Source organism: Manacus candei, unplaced genomic scaffold (assembly GCF_025592945.1).
Source record: "Manacus candei isolate 608988 ecotype Guabito, Panama unplaced genomic scaffold, ASM2559294v1 h1tg000017l, whole genome shotgun sequence".
NCBI lineage: Eukaryota > Metazoa > Chordata > Aves > Passeriformes > Pipridae > Manacus > Manacus candei.
Window position 1 is genome coordinate 2,077,128 of NW_026138065.1, and position 18,472 is coordinate 2,095,599.

Below are 18,472 nucleotides of genomic sequence, written 5' to 3' on the forward strand. Positions count from 1 at the left end.
ACCAAGTCCCCTGCAAGCAAAAATGTGCCTGGGTGTCTGGGGATCTTCTGAAAGTCTCTAGCTCGTCAAAGACTGAAATCGGAGAGAGCTGAGAGAAAACACAATGAAAGCAGATGCTGATCTATCTTTCCCAGTCAGTGCTCACCTACATCAGCCCCAAGGAAGAGCATGTAGCTACCCTAGCATTCCTCCAGCAATTACTTATCTTTTTCTTGAAGAACTCAGATGGTTGAAGGCACACCATCCATTTGAAAAGCTAGTGACAGTTGTCCTTTCCTTTCCATTCCTCCAAAATAACATTTTTAGATTGGCTCTTACAAACATGAAATACCATTTTTCTTCTGAAAACCTCCTGTGAACACTCAGTAACTCTTAAGACCTGGGAGTTGGGCAGAAATCCTCTGGGATGTACACAGTGCTGCCTTCATTTGAGGTGTACTGGGTGGTAGCTGACACATACAGACAGCAAACATGAAATAATAAAACTACATTTACCTGCACATACTGTTTAGCTTGTGGCCATCACCACAGTAGATAAAGCTCTCATGTCCCATTTGGAGAGACGGGTAAACAGATTTAGTTTCAAATATGAATATCAAGCACCTATAGTATTTCCTGTGTGACAGATTGTATGTGGTTGTGCATATATGTATGACAGACAGTGTTGGAATATTTTAAACACTAAATTGCTGCATCCAGAGATTGGTAAATTAAATAATCATTCATTAGTTGCCATAGAGATGCAGATGCAATCTCGGTGAACAAAGAAGGAATGGGTCAGGACAGACACACAAACACAGAACAAATGCTGACAGAGGCAAGGCCCTGCATTGATTTTTGTTAATATATTTTTATTTATTAAAGTTCCCTACCTGCAAGATCTTTTTCCTTATTTACTGCTGTTTCACCTGCCTGCATATACTCCGAAAGACTCAAATCCTGAGCTGGAGCAAACTGGTATCGCTCTATTGACTTTGTCAGAGAGCAGCCAGTTTACAGCAGCTGGGAAATATGACCAAAAAAAAGAGCATCTAATTCTCTTTAGCTTCTGCAGCAACTGAATACTACTGCTCTGAATACTACATCCTCTGCTACTTTATAACTTCTTACAGCAGTGCTCTCCTGTAAACAGACAGGGAAAAGCTGGTTTTCCCAAAGCCGGCTGGCAGGTTCAGGCTTGCAACTGTCATTAATTTCAATGGCAGCTATATAGCTCAGCCTTCTAGTCAGCCCTGAGAATCTCATCAATAATCCCTTTGCCACTGACAAGAGAAACAGCATGGGATTAAGAATATCATAGAATCATAGAATGGTTTGGGTTGGAAGGGACCTTAAAGATCGTTTAGTTCCAACATCTCTGCCATGGGCAGGGACACCTTCCACTAGACCAGGTTGCTCAGAGCTCCATCCAGCCTCTCCTTAAACACTTCAAGGGATGGAGCATCCACAACTTCTCTGGACAACCTGTTCCAGTGCCTCCTCATCAGACAGGGTTTAAGCAGAGAGGGATCTGACACCTCGCTCAGGGCCTTCAGTCCTCCTGCTCATAGGTAGTGCTGCACTCAGATGCATCATCCAGACACCTGCAGCAACCATGCATGAAAGCTGAAGCATCTATCTGCAGGAGGCTAAATGAGAAAGATGACTCAGCTCTCCTGCGGGTCACCAGCAAACGTGTCCATGGTCAACTGTCTGATGATAACACGAAGTGACTGGCCTTCTGAAAGGCCAGTTAAAACTTCTTAATCTATTTTTGCACATGCATTTGGGTAGAAGAGAGTGAGCTGATAGATAGAAACTGTGTGGAGACTAATGTCAAGGTCTGGGCTAGAGGACAGGGTCTTCCCCAAGCCAAGGCAAACCACTTCAGCTTTCCCCTCCATCATACACCCCCTAACCTCAGCCAATGGCAACAGGCAGATGAGCACCTGGCCTGTGCTACCCTGCACAGTAAACCAGCAGCAAAAAGCAGTTCACACTGAAACACCTACACAAGCACCTGATGTAGTTACAGATCTCTTGGTTTACTCCATCACCATTTTTTGGCTAGCAGAGGAATGGGGCTGACTCCTGGGACAGTAACAGCCCAGATAAAGCAAACACAAGGACATCAGAGCACATGTGTCAGGCATGGAGTGGTCTTAGAACCACACTCTGAGTTTGTTGCTCAAAGTTTGTGGCTATCTTGTCCAAAATCAGTGTAAATCTCCCAAAAGCTGTGACTAGAGTCAGCTTTTGGCTAGTAATTCTCTAACAAAGTCCATGGAGAATGGGTGATGTATGGAAACCCCTCACAGGAGATCTCCCATATACCAGAAATATTATGTAGACGCTTCAAGAAAAATCATTAACATCTTAGAGGAAGAGGTGAAAGTAGGAAACTGCAGAGCATTGTGCTCAGGTCTGCCTCCAGTCCATCTTCACAGTATTTGAATATCTAGTGGCTATCCTTACTACTAATGGTGTAAGAAGTAGCTGCAACTACCCCCATCATCCTGCAGCAGGCACTTACTTGCAAACAAGCCCCAAGCCAGAGGTGCAATGTGAAATTCTGTGCGGTTAACAGAGGCTGTCAGAGTATGGCTGATGAAAGCACACTATTTTCTGCAGTGTGAGCTAGACACTGGGAGCAAAGCAGTCTTGTTGCATTTTGGGTAGCAATTTCATCCTTTTTCTTACTCTATTAGCCAAAGACATCTGCTCAGTAATGTCTTAAATACCTCAGCATCACACAGCTTTTGTTAAAAGAGCCAGAGTCCTCTAGCGCTTTAGGTAAGTAAGTATTATATCTATTTAGACCTCTTGAATACAGTAAATAATGGCCATCTTTACACAGAAATCATTTTGAGGGGGGTTATCTGGGAGTAAGAGAATCAGTATTAAGCTTTTTCCTACTTCAGCGAAAAAAAAAAAACAATTCATTGCAATATTGTGAACTGTGAGAAAAGCTTATGTTTACAAATCATATTTTTGCTACATTTTAGCTGATTGTAAAGACTCTCCATATATAGTCTGTGTCCTGTAAGCAGACCTCTGTGAAGAATAGTCTGAAGTTGCTAGTCTGCACTGTTTTATTTCTACTATATGTGTAAGTGGTTAACAGCCTTAAAACAACCACTTGCATGCACAGCACTCTGAAAAGCACAAAACCTTGAAAAAACAGTTCATCTCCTCTCTCACTTCCACAGGTACTAACTGGGAGTAATGCTGTTGAGTGCAAGAGGAAAGAAATATTTCCCTCATACTGCTGCAGCTGCTCTGCCCCCACTGTCCTGTGGGCACCATCGCTCCCTGGGGATATGGCCTTTTACCTAGACTCATACCTCTGGCAGAAAATCCTCCCTCCTCTGCAGCAGATTAAATGGCTCCTCATTTCCCTTTGCAGCAAAGCAAGTGCCTCTCCGCAGCCAGGCTCCATCCACAGGACTTGCTGTTCTCCTCAGGCACCAGCAAAGCTGGGGCTGTGAACACTCCTCCCTATGAGAGACATGTCCTATGCTCTAACCCTGTGAAGTTTTATAATGGAACCGCATATGGGAAGCACATTGACATTGTTAAGGTTAATGGTATAAGAACAGAAAGCACATCTACAGGCAAATGGACTATAATAATTGCTCAAGAGAACAATAAGAGCAATAATTGCAAATGGCCCTCTGGTGTGCTTTAGCAGCATTGTTGTCATCATCCTAGTCTCACAACAGGTAGTACGCTACCTCTGATCCTGAGGGACGCCATACTTTCCACAGAGACTCTCTGTACGTAACTGCTGAGCACATGCAGTACCAACATGTGCTCTGTAACTTACTGCATACCCTAAGGCACTGCTGGGTGTCCCTCCTGCAGCTTTGTGGCATTCGGTGAAGGGAGTGATGCAGTTTCAGCTTTGCATATGTCTTGCCTTTGACTTCCCAGCCAAATGGTCAGCTACTGATTGCAGGTGTTTGGCAGCAAGAGGCCTTCTGCAGGAATCCAGTGAGGCATTAACTGCTTTAGCACCGTGCACTGAGGGGGCACAGAAAATAAAAAGTGACTAAAACAAGAGATTCCTCCCCCCCATTCAAAACCCAAGGTGGGCCCATTTCTTGATGTCTTAACTTGTCAGTCCTGTCTCTGGATCTTTTCAGTAGCAGTCATGACTTTTTAATGGCTTTGTGTGATGAAAGCCTTTGACAAGAGCATGTGTCAACGAAAGTGCAGTGGTGAGCCATGGTTTTCATATATATGTTAACCAGCCTTTATAGCATTATGGAGCCTGGGTGACAGAAGAGTAATTCAGTTAAGCTGCAGCAAAGTACATGGATTCTGTACTACGCATCAGAAGGTGGAAGAGCGTGGGAGTGAAAGGCGAACAGCCAGAGAGCAGCCACTTCTGTGGCATCCCACAGCACATGGTTAATGTGGAAATGACGCTCTGTGAAACATGTGGGACACACTGTCCTGGGGACAGTGCTGCTGGTACCGCTGCACTGGGAAAGCATGCCGTGAAGAAAAGCCTTTCCCGACAGACAAGTGTTTATGCACAACTTAATGTTGAAGTGAGAATTTGGGACAGCTTGGAGCACTAAAAACATCACGTTTCTGCTGCAGATAGCCAGATTTGCCCACAAGCAAAATATGCTCAGAGATATATACAAACTGTATTTGCTTTTCCTCCCTTCCTCTGCCCTCTCCCCCTTCATATAAGAGGAATCTCTAGCTGGTGTAAATCTGCCTTTGAATGAAACTCATGCCTCTAAACTCCTTGAGTTGTTTTGAAAATGTGACTAAAGAAGTCCCAGTTTTCACTAAGATAACAGTTGTCTTTTTTAGAAAATTACAATGGACTCAGTATCTGTCTACATTTGCAATCTCTAAGTAGAGCTACCAAATAAATGCAAGTATTCTGCTTTGTTATTTTTTTAGTTTAGTATTTTCTAGAGAGGCTTAAAAAGCATCGTCTACTCTAACACGGAATCATAAAATAATATGAAATCAAACATTTCTGAATTGAGCCATTTATTTGATTTCTATTCCTAGGCTTCAATTAGAGTAACATAATTTGTAAAATGGTGAACAGGTAATCAAATTGCAATCAGCAAATCTTCTTAAAAAAAGAGAAAGAGAGAGAAAAGATTTAAACAACAAGCATTACAGATAGGAAAAGAAAAGTAAATTCACATCTATGGCCCCATGGGAAAATCTAGATGTAATCAGTTCAGGGTAAAATTTAATTAAAAGACTGAGCAATAGGATGGGGGACAAAATTCAGGTATATAGGAAATCTTTGAGAAATACTCCTGTGAGAACACAGTAAGATCATTATTATTCTGCTCATACAGTTGAATCATATCAGTAAGCAATCCGTATACACGCACTATCCCCCTTGCAGGGAAAAAAATATATTCTCCCCCTACGCAAATAACTCCCAGCTTAGAGGGGTTAAAAGACCATGACAACTGCTTGATAGCATTCCAAATATTTCTGTGCCTATCCTCAAAATAGAAGCTGGTTTATCAGTTCTGCTTTATCTAATTCTTAACTGCTCACTGTCCTGCCACGTTGTTTTGGTTGAAAACAACCTACAAATTACAGTAACAAAAGAGAACAAGAAAGACAATGGACACTCAGGGTTTTCTCTAACTAAAACCCAGTATTGAGCTCCCTGGAAATAAAACTGATCCAGTAAGGTACCTAATTCATCATTAAAGACCATTTTGTAACTCATAAGGAGCATTAAGTTAATGTACAGTACAAATAGCAAGTTATGTAAAACTGCATTAACATTATAGACCTATTATAATCAAAAGATTTTACAGCTCCCTTAAAAAACACTTGGGAAATGCTAGTCCTTGGAAGATGGTGTGAGGAAAAGACATAAAACATAACAAAAATGGAAAAGTGTCTGATGTAGTTCAAAAACTGCTATATTTGATTTGAAAAGCATGCAAAAATTAAGCATAAAATGCCAAGAAATAAATTACTTAAATCCTTTGTTGCAAAGTTCAGATTATATACTGCTTTTATTTTTATTTTTCTGCCAGGACACTGAAGCACATGATGGTCCAGACACTCAGCCAGTGAGAATTTTACAAACCTGTGACTCAGATACTGGCACTGCACATGGGAATGCTGAGAGTGGACCAAAAAACACATAAACAGCTCTACACCAAGAGCATGTGGAACAGGAACAAAAGGCACCTGGTAGGTTGGTCAGATACCTCCAGCAATCTGGAAAGAGCACACAGCACCTTCATGGCCATGCTACAAGTCCAGATGATGGCCAAGCAAAAAAATTTGGTGTTTCAAATTTTCACCTTAGCAGAGAACATTTTGTCAGTAGAGTAAATATGCATTTTGTCACTCATCGTAGCAAGAGTGAGAATATGCAGGAAGATTTTCACAAGGCTGGTTCGTTCTGCCAACTGTGTGAGGTCACTCACAGTGTGCTACTCCTTGAGGTCTCTTTCAACACAGAAACAAGTACAGCCAGTGGTCCCAGGCCTCTACAGTGTGGCGTTCTGTGGTCACTGCCCAAAATATAAATAGCTTCTATCCATCACTACCACTCCGTGCAGGCTATTAAATTCTCAGTAATCTTCCTGAGGAACTTCCCTGATCCTTCCATGGTATATCTGTGACTTTACAGAGGCCTTCAGGTCACACTGTAGCATGCAGTTGCAGGAGGAGGGAATTTGTGGGTGAGAACTATCCCTGCCCACATCAGACCTGTTTTCCAGATAAGTAAAGAGTTGTCTAAAAAATAACCACCAAGATTTTCAGATAAACTAAAAAATGAAACAAAAAAACAGCCCTAATTTCAAAACAGCTTCAGTGCTGTACACCTGTGATTCCTGCACACATACTGGAGCTCTGGACCTCTATGTTTAAAACTGGCATGTGCCCTTATTGTACAAGGACAGGTGATGGGCTGTAGGCAAACCTTGAGGCCAGGCAGTGAGAAAACCATTGTCAGAAGGAGGAAGTAAAAGTGGAAAACACGGAGAAATCTATCTCCCTAAACTCTCAGTGAATTTCATGTCATCGCTGTAACACTAGGAGGTAAAACATTTCAGGTAGAAATATAGATTTCTTAAGTCGAGAGCATTCCTTCAAAACTCTGTGTTATAAGCATAATGAAGAGTCTTCTGTTTGTGCTTTCTTGGCAGAGGTTTCCAACTTTCTGAAGGGAAATGAGAGAATTTGTAGAAGAGAGATGAAAAAGTCTCACATCGATAGATGGAAGGAAGACATTGTTCTGTTTTGTTAAAATGGCCTTTATAAAATGTTCATTGCCTATCAACTGATGTATTAATTATTGATAGGGGAAAATCAGCAGGCAGCACTGCACTCTGACTGAGGGTAGGCAAACATCCTGGCTTGCCACAACAAATGCAGAAAGTGCCTGATTCATAGGAAGCTGTCACAAATGCAAAATCATTTTTAAGGTGAAATTTCTATATCAAAGGATGACACTTGTAAAAATAAATCCTGTTCCTCTCTCAGTCCCACTTTCTCTGAGTAAATGCCTATACTAAAGGGTTTTTACTTGAGCTGAAATGGTGTATTGCACTAGTATGCTTTATAAACTCATATTCTAACTGCTAGGAAGACAAAAGTGAAATGTTAAAAGCACTTAAAAAAATGGACATCAAAAACCCTAACACTCAACAAGGGTTCTAATATGAAGCAGAAGAAATACACACATAATGTAGATATATACAATATTTGCTGGAAGCTAGCTGGAATTATGGATGTGGTGGAAAAGCCACAGTCAGATTATGCTTAAAATCAGATTACTGTTCAATGTGTTGCAGGTTAAATTGTGTGTTACAGAAACCTCCTAGGATTTTAGGCCTAAATGAAAAAAATCATGACACCAGCTATATATAAGAAATTTTACCAGCATAGCAAGAAGTTCAGCTGAAAAAAAAGTTGAAGTGTATGCTGTGTGTGAGCTGGATAATCAGTGCATATTGCCCAAACCAAGATGTGTTTTGAAGTTCACTCCCAAAGACAACAATGATGATGGTGTTTCTTCCAACCAAAAAAATCCTTCTATTGATTTTTTTCTTCCCTTTAAAGAAATCACATGCCTACCACATTTCAAAGGAAACTGTCCATCCTGCAAAAGCTCTTGTTTTTCTGCTGTTGCTTTTCCCTGAGTCTCAGTAGGGGTGCAGCTACACACTTAAAATGTGCATATAGCAGGCCAGCACATTGCTCACCCACTGTACAGTCAAAATCCCAGCAGGGAAGCAGGCAGGCTGGCCTTACTGCTAACAGCAATTGCAGAATAACAGATTCTGAAGTGCTAATGAAAGACCTGCTGAAGAAACTGAAGAACATTTCAGACACTATTAGAAAGCTATCTGTAATCAGATGTATAATTACACATCAGGGTTCACTTAAGAAATCCTACCCAAACTTTTGACCCTCCTGTCCTTGCCTTCACCCTAAAATGTTTCTTTCTTCCTTTCCCTTTTTTTCTTCTACATGAACTGTGCTCTTGGCCAAGATCTACTCCTGACCTACTTTTCCACTGTTACTCTTGCAGCTCTTGTCAAGAAACTTGGCAGAACCAAAAGGCTTAGTAGCAAGGCAGCAAAGTCCTCTAATGAGTTACATCAGTGAGCAAACCTTCACTAGCCTCATCCTGCCCTTGTTTCAATTCCTTTGTTATTCAGGTCAGGAGCAAGCTCTCAAAGAAAGAAGCCTGATCTCCCTCATGGAGCAAAGACTCCAGAACTGAGGTCTTGAATTTAACCAGAATAGCAGTCCATGGAGGACCCTAGGAGCAAGCAAGGACATTTTTAACTTTCACAAAAGAAACCAAAGTTACTTGTCTCATTTGCAGACTTACAGCTTTGAGCAGAAATGTCTGATTTGGGGTACCACTCTTAGAAGCTGATAACATGACAAAACCTAACAATAAATGCAAAGATACAGTCAAGGACAAGAAAAAAAAGGCAATATGGTTAACTTGGATATCACACTTGTCCAAAGAAACAAACAAAGGAAGTGACAAAAAAATGAGTAGTTTTGTCTTTCCTTCTACTCTTTTACTTTTTGCATCTGGCAGAACTTTGTTGCTTTTCACTCTGTCAACGCTCAGCTGTTCTCCATCCCTGCAAGATAACCCATACATCAGGTGCCCATGTGTACATACAGCTCCCCCAGGGTTCTGACAGGTCTGTACACCAGCACAGAGAGGTACCCCATCAGCCAGCAGGCAAGATTTGCAACATGATTAATATGTTTCACCCTTGATGAAATGGTCCTTTACAAAGCTCCACTGACCTCTACCATTCCTAACTAACAAAGGAGGGAAGAAAACCTAAGAAACTGAAAGGAATTTTAACAAGAGAAGTCAGTGCATGCTCTTTTTTTACACTGTGTTATATAAGACATGGAAATCTTTTGCAACTTAAAAAGTAGCTAGACAAGGATCATAACCAACACCAACACTCCTCACACTGGGGAAGCTTCAATTCTAGATCCAGACTTCATCTCTAGCCTTCACACCTCCCATTACAGCATCAGGGCTCCAGAAGGTACAATCACTTCCACAATATAAAGGAAAGTTTTGGGTTTCTGGGCAAAGTTGATATTTCCACCCTCCCTAGTATTCTTGCTAGGTTAAAACTATAAGTACTGTTTAGGAAAGAGAAGTCCTTTATTATGAACAGTACATCATACTTTATTTTCTTCAAGCAAACACAGAGTATGTGAAAGTGGCTGGAATTATTGCTTCAAAAGTTAAAGTATATTTTCATCCACAGTATAAGTAGAGTAACTGACACCATGAACTGCACTTGGTGCCTAAATTATACTAATATACATCTCGACCCTGACACAAAGGGAGTACCTCTCAGTGACGCACAGAATTTTTGGCCAGCATGGTCTATAATGATAATTTAGCTTGGTCTTCTGAACAGCACCAGCAATGCTCATTCATCCTTTCAAGAATACCAGCTGAGGAACCAATTAATTTTTTTGTGGCAGCAGTGACTGTTTGCAGAAGGCCACCTCTTGACTACTAACAACTTCAGAGCAGCAGCCCCCCTTCTCTGAGGCCAAGCCCTTCAAGTCCTTCTTTCTCTGGTGCCAAAAACAGCCTTTTGAAACCAGTGATGGAGCTACAGAGCCACACGTGAATCTGTGAACAACAGCTGAAAATCTCTGTAGGTAGTTACTGGTTCCCTGTGTGATCCAACATGTTAGTGACCAAAAATCATAATCAGCATGTTTTCTCTTAGCTGGCTTTAAGCACCTGCAAACTGTGATTCCCTGTTCTAGAAAGAACATATAATCACAGAGCTGTTAAGCTGAAAGCCTTGCTTATTTAAGCTAATACTGTCTCCTTTTTGCCTGTGTGATTTCAGAGGAGTTTCTAACACACTTTACTCCATCTGTGCAACTATCCTGCCACAAATTATGTTGCTGATGTATCCTCCAGCTTGCAGATCAGATAAGATCACAGCACATTGTTTAAAGATCTGCCTTTGTATATTATACAGCGACTGTGCCAACCAGCAGTACATTACAAAGCAAAGTCCTTGTTTATTAAAGGAAAAAATAACCCCCCCACTGGAGATCTTGTGTACATGGAAAACTATAGGAGTAAAATTAGAGCAGTATAGTTTAATAATTAAGGATATATTTGCAGGGCTGACATTTTTCTTGAACTTTTTCCTGATCTCCTTTATCTTTTTTTCATAGAGATTTAACACGTTGCATCAGTTAAGGGTGTAAACATGGTCACTGAGATATGCAAGGTTCATCATGCTGCTCCTTGAGGTATCAGCATCCATCAGCTGCCTGTGCTTGTTCACATGTTCAGGGCTGAGCTAATCACCAGATTTGGAACAGGAGAGCAACCCCTTTCAGATTAGCTCCACAGAGACTGCTGGATTTTGTTTGTCTTTCTCTGCAGCATTGTGCAGGGTCCAGAAGCATCTGCAAATGTCACACAGCAAATCTCCTGCTAGCTGGGAGGACTTAGAAGTGCCCTTGATCTCTCCTGTTCTCCTCCTGTGACACAATTATTATGGCATTTGGTCTTCTAGCACAGACTCAGAGTCTGCTGAGAGAAGCCTGGAAATGTACAGCATCCCAGAGTGACATGAGCTACAGAGCACATTACTCTGCATCTGCAGCAAGGCTTTCTGCATTTTGAGAGGCACTGACTGGATGACTCAGGTGGTGTCATTCAGTCTTGTATCTTTAGTTCACCTGTGTACCTAATGCCTTGCTCTGGAATGACTGCCATGGAGGGAGCTATGCAGGTATTGCAATTTACCCACATGTCTCTAGATATGCACATGACCACCCCTGAGCTATTGGCTCTAGGTTCATTTATAGTGTGACAAGTGAAACAGAATCTGTCGGGGTTCATATCTTTATGTTCAGTCTGAGTTTGGTCAGACAAGCACCACCTGCAATAACAGTACCATTTCAGGCTCCATCTCAAATTCCCAGTGTCCATGTGCTGGGCTTTGCTTTACACTCTGGTTGTGAAAAAGACTTATAAATTAGTGTAAGAAAAATAAAGCAACTGACTGCTCTGTTTGCCTGCCAACCTTACCAAAAACTGAAGTGTAGAGATCAATGTCACCCCACTCAATTGCAGACATTTAAGCAAGCCAGCTAAACAAGTCTTTTTCGTTCCTGTAAAACTAACAGACAACAAGAGGCTCCTCAGAGAGGGAGTCTGTTCATCTGAAGATCTGACACCTTTGGAAGAACCTCTCTTTCTCTGCAGCAGAAGGCTAATGTGGCTAGGCTGCCTCCACTAAGCAGGTTAAATGCAGGCCTTAGAGTGGAGATGAACAGGAAAGACATACAAATGAGAGGTGTAGAGAGTGAAATGAAAGCTGCTGCAAAGTTAACATCTGTTTCGTGCAGCAGGTTTCTCACACACAAATGTGAGGTACAGGTACAGGTGTAGCAGTTTGCTCACCCCTTGCTAAGAATCACACACAGACGTGCCCTCTCTTGTGGGCTGTCCCATCACAGCCAGGCACTCTCACGCCATTTCGGGTCACAGCACCATCTGCTTGGTGCACTCAGCAGAATAAGCCTTTTTCCTATTTAAGATCAGCCTACAGAAACACAGCTGGGTTTTCAGAAAGTATTTTACCCCCACCTGCTTGCAATGATACAGATATCTTTCAACAGAAGTGAGAAAATATTGGGGGGAAGGAATCTTCCTCTGAGAATTTCCAGTGTTAAGGCCTTCATGAAAGATGTCATTATAAAGAAATGAATGAACGCATTTGTCAGCCTCTGGGAGGTTTCAGAGTGCCTTTTATTTTTATCTCTTCTTACCCCTTGAAGGAACTGAGAACTAATATTTGTGATGCCTCACTGAGGATATTAATGTTTTCAAAAAGCTCCTATTCCTTCCAGCACAGGAAACAGAGTAACCTGTTTGGGCTTTTTCACTGGTTTGTTTCTTGAAATGAAATTTTGGTGACTGTGTTTTCAGTAAGACGTGACTGCACAACCATCCAAACCTGTTCCTGTCTATTTATCTGGTATTGAACCTTAACAAAACTGAATGATGTGCGATCAGCTAATACATGTCCAAAATACACTTATTTTTCTTTTCTTGAAGTATTTTTGCTATGCTATGCACTACTGTTTAGTCTGAACTTACAGACAGCCCAGAGACCACAAGTTCATGTAAAATCATATGTGTTTACTTAAGATAAAATGCTGAGCAGAAAGAAAAAGAAAAAAGAGAATGAAGAGGATGTTTTCAGAACAGAAAAATCTCATGAGTAACTGTCATATTGATACTAAACCCTCTGAGTGTAATGATGTGCTTTCCTGGAGCAGAAATATTTTTATTTATAGTCAGCAGAGTGGGAAATCATTAGTCCAGTTACTGGTACATTCATGCCTTGGTACAAGTGTCCACAAATATAAGAAGGCTTTTTGAAAAACCATCACCCCCTACCGTAAGACTAGATGAGACTTGTCTAAAAGTCTGTTGATGTTGCATTTGATGAAGTAGATAGGTCACTGCTGAGCACACATTATTACCTTGCCAGAGGGTGAGTGTATTGTCAGAGCGACACTTCTAGCCTCCATTGGCCCAGCAGCAAATGATCACAGTGGAAATTGAGACCGGAGATCCCATCAAAAAGAGATGTCAAAGAGCTCGCTTCATAAGGTTATATTAAGGACCCTTCCTTTATGGAGCAAAGATTTCATATATATTTTCATTCATTGTGTTTCAAATTTCACTCTTCACGACATGAAACCATTACCAGCCTAGTCACACGTTCACTGTCTCAAGACTTACCATCAAGAAGAGGACAAGTCACTGCACCTCTGAGTGACCTAGCACAGAAATAGGGCAGGTTTGCATTTTCAGAACTTTTTTTTCATGATTATTTCCCCCGCAAAATTAAAATAAGCAATTTAAAGGCAAATTTGAATTAGCATAGTGAGGAGAGTTTATTATTTATGAGATGGAAATCAGGATCTTGGATGACTGAACTCATTAAAGACCCTTTGGAATAGTTCCCATCTATTTCTTCCATGGTACCCTCACAACAAATAATTCACACAGTAATTAATGCCATGTCTTTCCAAACAATACATGCTTCCGACAGGAACTGTTCAAATAGGAAGTGCAAGAAACTGCACTAAAATAGCAATAAGCTTAAAATATATACCCGCAAAATCAGGAGACTTTGTGTTAGGGCAATCACAGATGCTTTAGCTGAACTTACTTAGCCAAAGACATCCCTGAATCAGCTCACTAAAGGTCAGTGGAGTTAGCAACAAGGAAGTTTGGCCAGCCAGGTCTCTGCAACGGCACAGCTCTCATCTGACCATGTGTCAGGGGCTTACACGCGTCTTCCTGCCCATGCAGAATACATGGTGTAGCACAAGAGAAACAAGCCTATTTTCCTCCCTAGCTGTAGCCCACGGGGCTCTTCGCATTGCAGTGAATTAAATGTTTTTCCAGCACCATGACTACCTGTGAAAAGTTCCTACAGGCACAGCTACGCTCTGCAATGGAGTGCAGCGCTGGGATCCCCCAGACAGCGCCAGCCAAGGAACCGGCAGCAGGACAGTTGTGTCAGCACAGTGCCGTGCCTGGACTGGCCCTCTCAAGAGCCGGGGAGATAATTAGCTCAGACAGGATGCCACATTTTCAGGGCCTAACAGCCCTGTGTGGCAACACGGGGAACCTTGTAGAGGCACTGGCCTCTCAGTGCTCCCTTGTGCTGCAGTGCCCACTTCTGAAATGTGGGAAAGAGCTGGTTGGGTCTTGCCATAAGGAATTGCTCACTTCCAGCTGCACTTCACTGCTTGTGAAGGGCTGGTGGTCTCACTCTGGGCTGTGGTACTGCATTTCAGAGGCAAGCAAAACCATCCAGATGATAGCCACTTGCCATCACTTTCCAGGGAAGGGGCCTGCAGGGCTGGCAGGAGTGCTGCAAATCAGATATTTATTCCCTTCCAGGGAGTACTTATCCACTCAGCATCTTTGTGAAAATTGGTCATGTCTTATGAGAGGAATTCAGGCACAGAAATCTTCCCAAAGAAATCTATGTCAAAAGAGAGAGTTGAAGCTAGATCTCCAGACTCCCACACTTATCATCCTAAAATACAGTTTATTCTTTCCTTCTAATCACTCCAGCCATGTAACAGGCCATGATTTTGCCCTTTCCCCATATATTCAAGTGTCACATCACAGCCACCACCATGGTGAGTCAGCAAGTTATAGACATTAGCAGGACACCAGTGGGAAGTACACCATGCTTGCTGCCTGGTAGAACAAGAGTAAGGACAGAAGCTTGAAGGGATAAAGCATGAAAGAGGGACATCACTGTTGAGATCCCAGGAACACAGCTGTTAACCAAGAAAAGGACCTCAATTTTTGAAATTCCACTGCCAGGCAAGTCAGGCATGCATTAGAGAGCCATCTCTCTGCCAGTCTGCCTTACTGAACCATGGGACTTCAACCACATCTCCCTGGAAAACAAGAAGGGACATGAAAAATACAGGGCTAATTGATGCTTCTTTTTGCAGCCTCAACAAGCAGGTTCATACCTCCAGTTCACTAAGTGGGATAGAAATTTTCTGTCTCCTTTATACTGGGCAAAGGCACTTGGCTATCACTCAGCCTCGTGCACATCCAGTGAGGAGGATCTGGTCCAGCTCTGAATAGCAACATTCCTGGCTCTTTTGTTTTGCTCTCTCTAAAGGAGAGCTCTCAAAACAGTCAAATTAGTTTTAATTTGTTTTTAAAGGGAAAAAGAGAAACAGCATAAAGGTTGAAAGTGGGCACTGAACAAAACAGCTGTACTGAAAAAAAAACCTCTGAAAAAACATACTTTACAATGGTAATTATGACAGATTAAACAATGAGTGTCATCAGTGTGATGGTACAATGCACACAATACTAGCTGTTTCCTACTCAAATATTTGCAGACATCTTCAATTTTTATTTTAATGAAATCTCATCTAACTATTGAATTGACTTTAAGAACCATCCTGAGGCTTACCAGAGCCTTCGTTGTCAGAAGCTCTGTCAGATATTTGAACTGCAATTTGCCCCCAATGGTTCCCAGCTTGAACTAGAGGAATGCTGTAAACATAGCCTTTTAGGAGATGATGAGTCTGAAAAATCACTGCCTAGAAAAAGAATGTCTGTGAGAGGGGCCAAGGACCTCTCCTGCTCTGCAGTTACAACAGGAATTGTAAGGATCCCTATACCTTTATGAAAACTTCTGCTGCAGGTTTTGTCTGCTTCTCAAACATATACAGGCATATGTGCTGTTGTGTGATTAAGCTGTCCTCTTTGGATGGCTAAGCACCTGGAATCCTTTCCTCATTCAGTATATATGTGCACGACAAGAACAGGCTGCAACCATGGAGCCAAAGAAAATAAATCTATTCCTTTTGAGAACTTTCGAAAGCTCCACAGCTATTGGATGGGGAGTAACACAATTTAAACAATGACACATTAATTAATGACAAATGACAGCGTGTGAACACGTGGGGTTTCCATTAATACCAAATGAGTTCATGATGGTTTATATAAAATAAAAAACTGATAGAAAAGCCTCCATGTGCTCATGACACCTAGTTATTTAAGGAAATTGGCTTTGCATGTTGTTGGGTATTATGCAAAGAAAATTCAATGAGCTGAATCCTGAGATTGACCCTTCACTATTGTTTTAAGCAAAATCATCTATTGCCTTTAATAAGAACTTTTTTAAATAAAGGAAATCACCCCATATGTGACCCTTATGGATATGTCTCATTATTATGTTCAATACAGTTGTCTGAGCTCCTGTATTTGTGACATCCTGCTTCCTGTTGGGTCTCACAATATCATTCTCTCTCAGGTATTTGCCAGATTTTTCCATGTTTCTTTCAGGTGTCTACTTGGACCAAGTTTCACTGGATCTAAGAAAGATGATGATGACAGCTCAGTACAGAAGGAGAAGCTGTGTTTTGCCGCAGTCCCATTAATCCTCGAAGAAATTCGGAATCAGAAGACAAGCTGGCACAGGTTATATTTTTAAGCTGGCTGTGAAAGCCACAGATTCACATGCACCTCGAAGGCCAACAATTTCCCCCACCCCTCCACGAGGTAATGAGAAAACAACCCTGTGTGCCACCCCTGCTGACTTTGTAGACGTAGTTCAGCCACAAGCCGTAACTCTCACCACTCTGAAAAAATAAAATACTATGGACAGCAATGAAATTTTGTTTGCCAAATGTCTGCCAAATGGAGAAGTGCCACATTACTAGGCAAAGAATGTTTATTTTAACAGTCCCAAAGTCTGCTAAAGATAGTAGAGAATGAAAATAAATGTGAGAGCTATCACACTGAAGTAAGAGGAGTTAACAAGCATCTTTGTGGTGGCAACATGAAGGAATTTTGGAGCTGTATGTCTGAGTAGGTTCTGTACCAGCTGCTCTGACCACCCAACTGATGGGGCACTTTGTGGATAGGAGGGTACACCCCGAGAAACAGGAAAAAAGCACAGTATCCTTCATTTTGATAGATATCAAAATGCCTATGCCAATAATACCATTGCAACTGTTCCTAGACTGCTCCATACATCACTAGATCTGGGTCAGCTCGAATTAAGGATCATAAAGTAGAATCTGAACACAGGAAACAGCAAAGTTCCCTGCAAAACTCTGCACAATATACAGAAACAGATGTAAACAGTAATTTCTGAATAGATTTAGGTTTCTTATTTGACTTTATTCCTTTTCAAAACCTTTTCTAGAGTCTTCAAGAGAGAAATCTAAATATATTGCAAAAACCCTCAAATGCCTTGCCTCTGTATTTCATAAATTTTCATTTTTTTCTGAACTGAAGAAGAGAGTTATCGAAGGCTGCCATGCTAATTCCTGAATTTCTTCCTGTTTATTGCCTTTTCACAAGTGGCTGACTCAACAGACAACTGAGAAAAGACTAAATAAGTTTTCTCTGGGTGGCATTTTAAGCTGGAGTATTTTAAGAACTGCTATTATGTTGCAGCTGAATATTGCAACAGACTGTCTGACTCCTTTCTGAATCAGAGTGCCACCAGGCCAAATATTTGCACAAATTCCAAGCATCACCCTGCACATTCTTCACAGAGAAGAGCAATTTTATATCCAGGTGAACAACAGCTCTTTACTCCAGCATTTGAGCTGCAAAAAATGCAATCTTTAGAACAACACCAGAATAAATAGATTTAATTGTGAATCCAGAAAAATCCATGTTTTTCCAAGATCTTTTTTTTTCATACTTCATCTATAAACAGGCATGCAACTGTACAGACATATCTCTTTGTGTTGAGACATCTGAAATTGTACAGGAATTAAGGGAGGAAAAAAGGCATTTCAGAGCCTTCAAAAGATAGATTTAAACCAAAGTTGCTGAGTTGCTGCTAATGATACCAATTGTCTGGGTTGGGATTTTTTGAGACAAAATGTTAGTACTTCAAGGTACTAACAAAGTCAGTGAAAGACTTCACTGAATCAGCAAAATTCCTCAGTCTTCCAGTCTTTGAAAAAAAAAAAAAGGCAAGAAAATTTGAAGTCTATTTCTAAGAAAGGAAGACTGAGAAGGACCAGAGCTATTTTAAAAAGAATACTAAATGTAACTAATGGAGATCCAAATACATACCTGTGGTATTTGGGGTGGTAGCAGGTAACGAAACGTGGCTCCAAAACCCTGCCTCTGCACCATGCCTGTTTCCTAAATTAGTCTTCTGTAATATGCAACCTAAGGAAGTCTTATCACAAGTCTCCTTTAAATGGTGGCTAGTAGAAACCAGGATTGTTGGAAAGTAAAACGCTTTTTTAATTTCTGAGTTGCAACTGAAAACCAAAATGTTAGGTTTTGTTTTGAAAAGAAATATACTCCCATGACCAGGGCATAGTCTTAATTGTGCCACGGAGGTTTAGGTGGGACATCAGGAAGAATTTCTTCACAGAAGGGGTGATTACACGTTGGAATGGG

General features: G+C 41.3%; 1 long non-coding RNA gene across 2 annotated transcripts in view; it reads right to left on the reverse strand.

The window, feature by feature from the left end:
- Nucleotides 1-18,349, reverse strand: part of LOC127469327 (uncharacterized) — a 31,256-nt gene extending 12,907 nt beyond the window's left edge. Inside the window, exon 1 of one of the 2 annotated variants that reach the window (XR_007903945.1) lies at nucleotides 18,137-18,349. This is a non-coding gene — a long non-coding RNA (uncharacterized LOC127469327). Of the gene's footprint in view, nucleotides 1-13,288; nucleotides 13,419-18,136 lie in introns of those variants that run through there. The other variant, XR_007903946.1, reaches the window with a different exon arrangement.
- Between the last annotated feature and the right edge of the window lie 123 nt (nucleotides 18,350-18,472).